Consider the following 8,156-nt stretch of genomic DNA (forward strand, 5'->3'; position numbering starts at 1 on the left):
CCTCCTTGGCCAGTCGCCATGAGAGCACATCTGAACAAAGGGGCATGAGAGCCTTTCTTCCTGACACAAGTCCTGCCCCTGCCCCTGTGCCCTTTCCCCATTGGCCGGGGTCGGGTCATACAATCTAATTCCAGTTGGCTAAACATTTGAATTTTTTTAGATAAGGTGAGCACGTAAAAGAGAAGAAAGGGGAAGGGGTGTCTGTAGTGAGCTAGAAAGTTAGTCCTCTTTCCAAATAAGGACAGGAATGTGAGCTGGTACTGATAATGCCTGGTACTGCGGCATGCCTTGGCATCTAACAAAGGCAGAAAGGAAAAAGGAAAAAAAAGTGTGGGGGTACTATGAATTAAAAGACTGATCAGGCTATTTGAAAAGAAACCTCGTCATATCCCACAGCCAGGATATCCAGTAATAAAACTTGAAATTAGGCAACTTTCCCTCTCTCCTCACTTTGCTGAGTTTGTATCATTAATGGGTATTGAACCTTGTGGGATGTGCTTTCTGCATTGGCTGAGATGTTTTTCTCCGTTTAGCCTGTGACTGTGGTGAGCTACACGACAGACCTCCCGATGCATGCGCCTCGCATTCACAGACAAGCGTTGCTTGATCGTGTGTGGTTTTAAAAGCATGCACTGTTGGGTTTGGCAAGCTAATATTTTATGTAAGATATTTTCCTTCATGGGCCTGCTGTTTGTTTCATTGTTTTGTGCCAAGCACACCGGGAATGGTACCGAGGCAGGCCAGGTCTCACTCACGCAGGCCCCCGGAACAACTGTTTCCACACCGACTCAGTGATGAGGTTAAATATTATAAGTGGATAGAGCCAGAACCCTTATGCAAAGGCTGGACTGTAACAGAAGTCCCCTGAGAGTTTTGCCCAGGCCTCTCCAGGGCCTTGAAGCATGGCAAGATAATGAAGGAATTCTTAACGGGACCTGTTTAGGATTAAACAAGTTTTACTGGGGTCTGAAGAAACTCCCCAGACCTCCACAAACGAGCTTCCTTGGAAACTAAAGGAGCTCCCTAAACCTCCGTGATTTAGCAGAGGGCAAGATAAGGGTGATCACCCCAGCATCTGGACCCAGTTAGATTCAGTAAATCCACTGAGGTTCCAGAGGAAGGTCTTCAGGACTCAGGCCTTAGTGACAGATGAGAAGTTCATCACTTCTGTCTTTAGATGAGTGCACACTTACACGCAGACACAGAGCTTAGAAGGCACACAAGCTCTGGAAAACATTGGTCTGGCGATAACTTCCAGGCCTTCTCCCTGTAACCGGTTAACTCCCTCCTCTCCCAGTTCATCTGCATCTCGTTACTGGGCCGAGAGAACAAGCAGCCCTACCCTCGGTTTGGCCTGGGAACACTGCCCAGCAGCTGAGCAGGCAAAAGCTCAGATTATCTTTAGCTGGTTTTGGAATCGGCTTATACCAGCCTTTTGCCCCTTCTCTAAGTTCTGGGACAGTTTGTCTAAGTTAAGCTTGAGCAGTTCCTTGAGTTTGGCACAGCCTACCTGGGAAGCCTGGGGCGGGCGCGCGCTGGCCTCCTCCGGGGTCAGCCCTGGCATTTTGTTTTTCCTTGAAACGATCTGGGAATTCACACTTTCTGAATGCAGCTGCTCATAATGTTCTTGTGATTTCTTTGATCCCTCTGTCTGCAGTTATTTCTGTATTTTCAGTCTCTATTTTTATTTATATTTTCCTCGTTTTTTGCTCAATATTGTCAAAATCAATATATCTTTTCAAAGTATGATCCTTGGTTTTTGCTACTCATTTTACTGTTCTCTATTTCATCGATTTCTGCCGGTATCTTTGTCATTTCCCTTTTTCTTATTAATTTGGGATCATTTTGTTACATTGCTGTTTATTCTAATTACTTCGTTTGTATGATTAGTTCTATTTTTTTTTTTTTGAAAGAAGGCCTTGCTCTGTTCCCCAGGCTGGAAGGCAGTGGTGCTGTCATAGCTCACTGAAGCCTCAAACTCCTAGACTCAAGCAACCCTCCCACCTCAGCCTCCTAAGTAGCTGGGACTACAAGTGCTGTTAGAAATACCAAAATTGTTAGAAATAGATAATCGGTGCTGCGAAGAAAAGTCAGCACAGACACAAAAGATCTCTCAGCAAGGCCATCTTTACTTTCTGCAGAAAGGGTGCCCAATCGCCGATGGAACGATGGCGAGAGCTCACCTGAACAAAGCAAAGGCAGACATAGTTATCCCTTAAGCATTTGGGTCGTCCTTACTGTTATGTCCTGCATCCATTGGCTGGAGCTGGGCCTCACAGTCTTAAACTGATACCCGATTTGCTAATAACCTGAAACTTTCCCAAGTAGGTAATTAGGAAAGGTCTAAGAAAGCAGTAACATTTCCAAATAAGGAAGGGGCATAGGCTGTGAGCTGGAACGTGTCTGTGAGCATGTCCAACAGCTACATGGGATAGGGCTTCACAAAGAGTTATTAGCACAAAGCAAGGAGACTTGAAGAAAGTCTTTAAAAGAAACTATTATTTCTAACACTTATGATGTATTCTTTAACAAGAAGGGGAACTTTGAAGAGGAAACCTTTTACTCTCTACCAGTGCACACCACCACACCCAGCTAATTTATTTTCTCATTTATTGTAGAAGCAGGGTCTTGCTTTGTTGGTCTGCAATCTCTAGGCTCAAGCGATCCTCCCACCTCGGCCTCCTGTAGTCACCTGGGATTACAAGTGTGAGCCCCCGCGCCTGTCCTGTTGAAAAATGTATTTATGACTGTGTATTTCTAGGTACTCTTAACTGTGTCCTGTGACTTTTGACATAGGTATTATCATTATTATTCAATTCTAAATAGTTTTTTCATTTCTCTCAAGAGTTCTACTTACCCAAAGGTTACTTAGTAAAATGTTATTAAATGTCCAAACACATGAGATTCTCTCAGGTATCCTTTGAACATTCATTTCCAAATGTTTTGCATCATGGTACGAATTCATAATCTCCATGACACGGATCCTTTGGGGTTTACTGAGGCGTCTTTTATGACCTAATTCAATGGTCTCTTTTTGTAAATCTTCCACGTCTGCTTGAGTAGAAGTGTATTCTCTACCTGCCACCTGCTCTATGTGGATCTAATAGCTGGTGACTGCGTTGTCAAGCCTTGAACAGCTTTGATGCTTTTGTCTGATATGATCTACGTAGAAGGCAGAATCATGGCCCCCAAAAGATGTGCGAATCCTAATCCCCAGAACCCATGAATGCATCATATTCCATAGCAAGGGGGTATTAACGTTGCCAGTTAATTAAGGTTTCTACTCAGTTGACATTAAAATAAAGAGGTAACCCTGGCTTATCCAGGTAGGTGCAATTTAATCACAAACCCTTAAATGGAGAGGTCAGGGGCAGAGGGGTGATGTCACAAACACACCCAAACGTGCTTGGTGCAAATCAGTAAAACAGCAAGAAGGTCCATGAAGGAAAGATAGCCTCTGTCAGTGGGAGTAATGAGAGTGGCTGATGGACAGGTGTGTTAGGCTGTTTGCACTGCTATAAAGAAATACTTGGGGCTGGGTAATTTATAAAGAAAAGAGGTTTATTTGGCTCACAGTTTTGCAGGCTGCACAAGCATGGCCCCAGTGTCTGCTTCTGGGGAAGCTTTGGGAAGTGACAGTCATTGCAGAAAGTGGTCATGGAAGCAGGCACATCCCATGGCAAGAGTAGGAGCAAGGGACAGAGTGGGCAGTGGAGCGAGGCTCCTCTAAACACCCAGCCCTCATGGGAACTAACTGAGCAAGAACGTGCTCATCGCCAAGAAGATGGCGCTAGGCTATTTATGAGACATCCACCCCATGATCCAATACCTCCCCCCGGGCCCACCTGCAACAGGGTGAAACCTGTTTTCACGTGAGATTTGGAGGAGACAAAACCTCCAAACCATATCAAGTGGCACACTCACGAGAAGACGTGTCAGTAGCCAAGACAGTTCGCAATGAGGCCTGGATGAGGCTGGGACCCAACTCTGTCTCTGACATTCCTGCTCATCTCATGGACAGAGGCACTGATTGTTCTAGACCATCTTTTTTTTTTTTTTTTTTTTGAGACAGAGTCTCGCTCTGTCGCCCAGGCTGGAGTGCAGTGGCGCAATCTCGGCTCACTGCAAGCTCCGCCTCCTGGGTTCATGCCATTCTCCTGCCTCAGCCTCTCTGAGTAGCTGGGACTACAGGTGCCCGCCACCACCCCCGGCTAATTTTTTGTATTTTTTAGTAGAGATGGGGTTTCACCGTGGTCTCAATCTCCTGACCTCATGATCCGCCCACCTCGGCCTCCCAAAGTGCTGGGATTACAAGCGTGAGCCACCGCACCTGGCTTCTAGACCATCTTTCCAAGGGTGTTGTTTTGTGACCAGCCTTGATAATATATCCTTCCAGATCAAAGGGCAGGTTGCTTACACCCTCATCCTGAAGGTAAAGACGTTTTCTCCCTCCAAAGCAAAGAGCAGGCATGCTTACTGTCCATTATAAAAGATTCACATTCCCCGAGCTCAGGGTTCCTCTCCTGTAATGCAGTCCATGGTGTGTGCAGATGCCACTGGGCCCACTCTGCGCCACTGTTTGGGAAACGGAGCTCGGAAACTGGTGTGAAAAGTATGCTGATACTCTGTTAGAAAAAAAATGCTAACATTCTGGCTACTGATATTGCTGTGAATAATAAAGTACTTCGTCCTTGAAAAACCAAAAGGGCCAGTTAAGATAAGGTGGACAGAAAACACCTAAACAAAGGTAAGGCTTGCTGTGGAGAGTCAAGCCAACACTGCCTCCAGTGTAAGAGTTTCTAGTGACTTCGTTCCCCTTCTCTTCCCAATGCAAAGACAGAGATGCCCTTTAAATGGAGGTTTCAGCTGAACGGTGGCTCACTCCTGTAATCCCAGCACTTTGAGAGGCTGAGGCAGGCAGATCACTTGAGTTCAGGAGTTGGAGACCAGCCTGGGCAACATAGTGAGAGCCCATCTCTACAAAAAATACAAACATTAGCCAGGCGTGCTGGTGCGTACCTGTAGCCTGAGCTACTTGGGAGGCTGAGGTGGGAGGATTGATTGACCCCAAGAATTCAAGGCTGCAGTCACCTGCGATCACACCACTGTGCTCCAGCCTGGGTGACAGAGCGAGACCCTGTCTCCAAAAACAAAAACAAAAGAGAAGAAATGAAGTTTCATTTATTGATGTAAATTGTTCTTACAAAGCATTTCAAAATAACCAGCTGAAAACAGTCCTATGCCAGAAGGCATCTTTGAGAAGCTAATTTGGCTGTATCACCACTTTTCCAACCCAGCTCGAGGTTTGTGGCTTGATCACTGAGTTCAGGGCGGAGCCCTCTGCAGAATGGGGCAGACATTTCCTGGACTCAGCACGGGCGCTTCCAATCTTGCCTTATAGCCAGAGACTGGTTCATTTTTTATTTTTGTTTGTTTTCAAGATTGAATAACAGACCAGCCACGGCTTTTTTCACAAGCAAAAAAAAAAAAAAAAAAAAAAGGGAGTTTGGGGGCTTAGTACAGATCACAACGGGAAGGAAAATGAGAACAGAGTGGGAGAACACAGAGTCAGCAGGAGCTGGAGAAGAATTTCATTGACCAAGAGATTCCCACGGGAGAAGCAGGATCAAATAGAGAAAGCAGAAAGGACTAATTCTTAAAAAATGTGTTTTTGAAAATGTTCCAAGTGTCATTTGGACAGATTCAGATACAGGAAATGTTTGAACTTCATTTGAAAGTCCAGTATTTGAAATTGGACTACTTCTGTGTCCACCATAGAAATATTCTTTTTCCTCTTAAGAATTCGTTAATGGCTGTCCTGGAACTCAAGCCCATGAGAGCTTCCTCTAGTGGGAAAACAGACTCAGCCAGAGGTAGTGGGCCCCTCACATGGCTGGTACAAAAGTGGACAATTTCTTCTCTAATGGTCAGAATGGATTTGTTACAATGCCGAGAAAAGTGATGTCAGAGTGAAGTCTGTCAAAACCATCACCCTAGGAGAGCATCGTAACACTTTCCCAAAAAGTAAAAATTCATAACTCCAGGGAAGGAAAATGAGAATCGCCCATTTTTCTACCATCCAGAGATAACCAGTGCTGATACTGTGTTAAATTTCCTTTCTGGGGGTCCTTTTTCTGTTTTTCTGTTTTGTTCTGACAAAACAAAACAAAACACTACCTCACACCCTATACAAAAAGAAAAGTCAATTCCAGATGGATTTTAGATCTGCATGTCAAAAGTAAGACAATGAGCTTCTAGAAGTAAACATTGGAGAAGAGCTTCCAGAGCTTGCAGTGGGCAAAGAGTGATACCGAGGTCACAAAAACACTAACCATAAATGAAGTTGATAAACAACTATAAAATAAAGAACTACCAAGACAAAATATTCACAGTACACTTGTCTGACACAGAGCCTCATTCTAGAATGTGCGAACAAGAAGACAGCCCAAGAGATCAATGAGAAAAAGATCTTGCTCAGACTCTTCAGAAGACACGAAAAATCAGTGGGCAACAAGCATACACAAAGGTGTTCAACCTCATTAACAACAAACATGCAAATTTAAACCACAGCGTGGAACTGCTGCCTGGCCGCCAGACAGCTGAAACGAAACAGGCAGAGGTGGCCTGTGGACAGAGGTTGTGGAGCAAATAGAACTTCCAGTGATGGCTCCTGGAAGATGAGTGGGGTCTCCTGAAGCTGAGTATCCGCATGTCTGTGACCCTGTAGTTTCTACTCCCAGACGTGGTCAAGAGAACTGTGAATGTGTGTGCACCAGAAACATCAACTGGGACATTCATAGCACCCTCCTCATGATATCTCCACTCCACAGGTTACCCAAAATGAGGGAGAGAGTAAACTGTGGAGTGTCTGTGCACTAGGATGCTGCACAGCAATGGGAACGAACAGCCTGCTCAGACACACATCAACTTGGGTTGCCTCAGGGACCTTACACCAAGCAGGAGATGCTAGACACAGAGTCCATCCTGAGAGAGTCTGTTCCTGTCCAAGCTCAGAAACACAGGAAGCCACCTGTGCTGTGGCAGCACAAGGAGATGCATCCTTTCTGGTCCACTCCACGGCCCTCATTGCAGTCAGGGATCCTCTCCCAGAAAGTCCCTGCTGCCAGCCCCTGCCATTCCAGGGTGCACTCTGGACGTTCCTTCCATGACTGGTCTCAACACCTCTCTCCACTGCTCAGGCAGCGGCCTTGGCTCTGGGAGCCTGGAATGTGCAGGAACCAGCTGGGCTTGGAGTGCTGCAGATTCCAAGGTGCGTCACCTGCAGTTCTGATCCCTGTTCTGGGTGCAACCCAGGACCCTGCCGTTGCCAAGCATCCCAGGAACACTGGCACTGATGGCTGAGGCTACATCCAAGACAGACGGTGAGGAAGGCCCCAAGGGAAGGGCTGTGTGGGACACATTGTCCTTCCCAAGATGATGAGTCTGAGCCTGGCAGGGGAGGCGCTGGGAGGGCCTGTTGTGGGCAGTTCATTCAGTGGACACAGGGTGGCACCACTCTGCGTCCTCTAATGACCATTAGACACCTCTAACCATCACATGATGTGCAGCTAAGCTTTTCCAAGGGCCTGGAAGTGAATATTTCAAGAGATTACGTGAATAACCCACTGTATTCATCTGTTCTCAGGCTGCTAATAAAGACATACCAGAGACAGGGTAATTTATAACAGAAAAGAGGTTTAATGGACTCACAGTTCCACATGGCTGTGAGGCCTCACAATCATGGCAGAAGGCAAATGTGGAGCAAAGGCACATCTTACATGGTGGCAGGCAGGAGAGCCTGTGCAGAGGAACTGCCCTTTATAAAACCATCAGATCTTATGAGACTTATGCACTATCATGAGAACAGTACCAGAAACACTCACCCCCCATAATTCAATTACCTCCCACTGAGTCCCTCCCATGACACATGGGGATTATGGGAGTTACAATTCAAGATGAGATTTGGGTGGGGACACAGCCAAATTATGTCATTCCACTCCTGACCCTGCTCACGTCCTCACATTTCAAAACCAATCATGCCTTCCCATCAGTCTCCCAAAGTCTTAACTTATTTCAGCATTAACTTAAAAGTCCACAGTCCAAAGTCTCATCTGAGACAAGGCAAGTCCAAAATCTATTAGGGCAGTCATTAAACC

The sequence above is a fragment of the Nomascus leucogenys genome, chromosome 25 (assembly GCF_006542625.1).
Source record: "Nomascus leucogenys isolate Asia chromosome 25, Asia_NLE_v1, whole genome shotgun sequence".
Classification (NCBI taxonomy): domain Eukaryota; kingdom Metazoa; phylum Chordata; class Mammalia; order Primates; family Hylobatidae; genus Nomascus; species Nomascus leucogenys.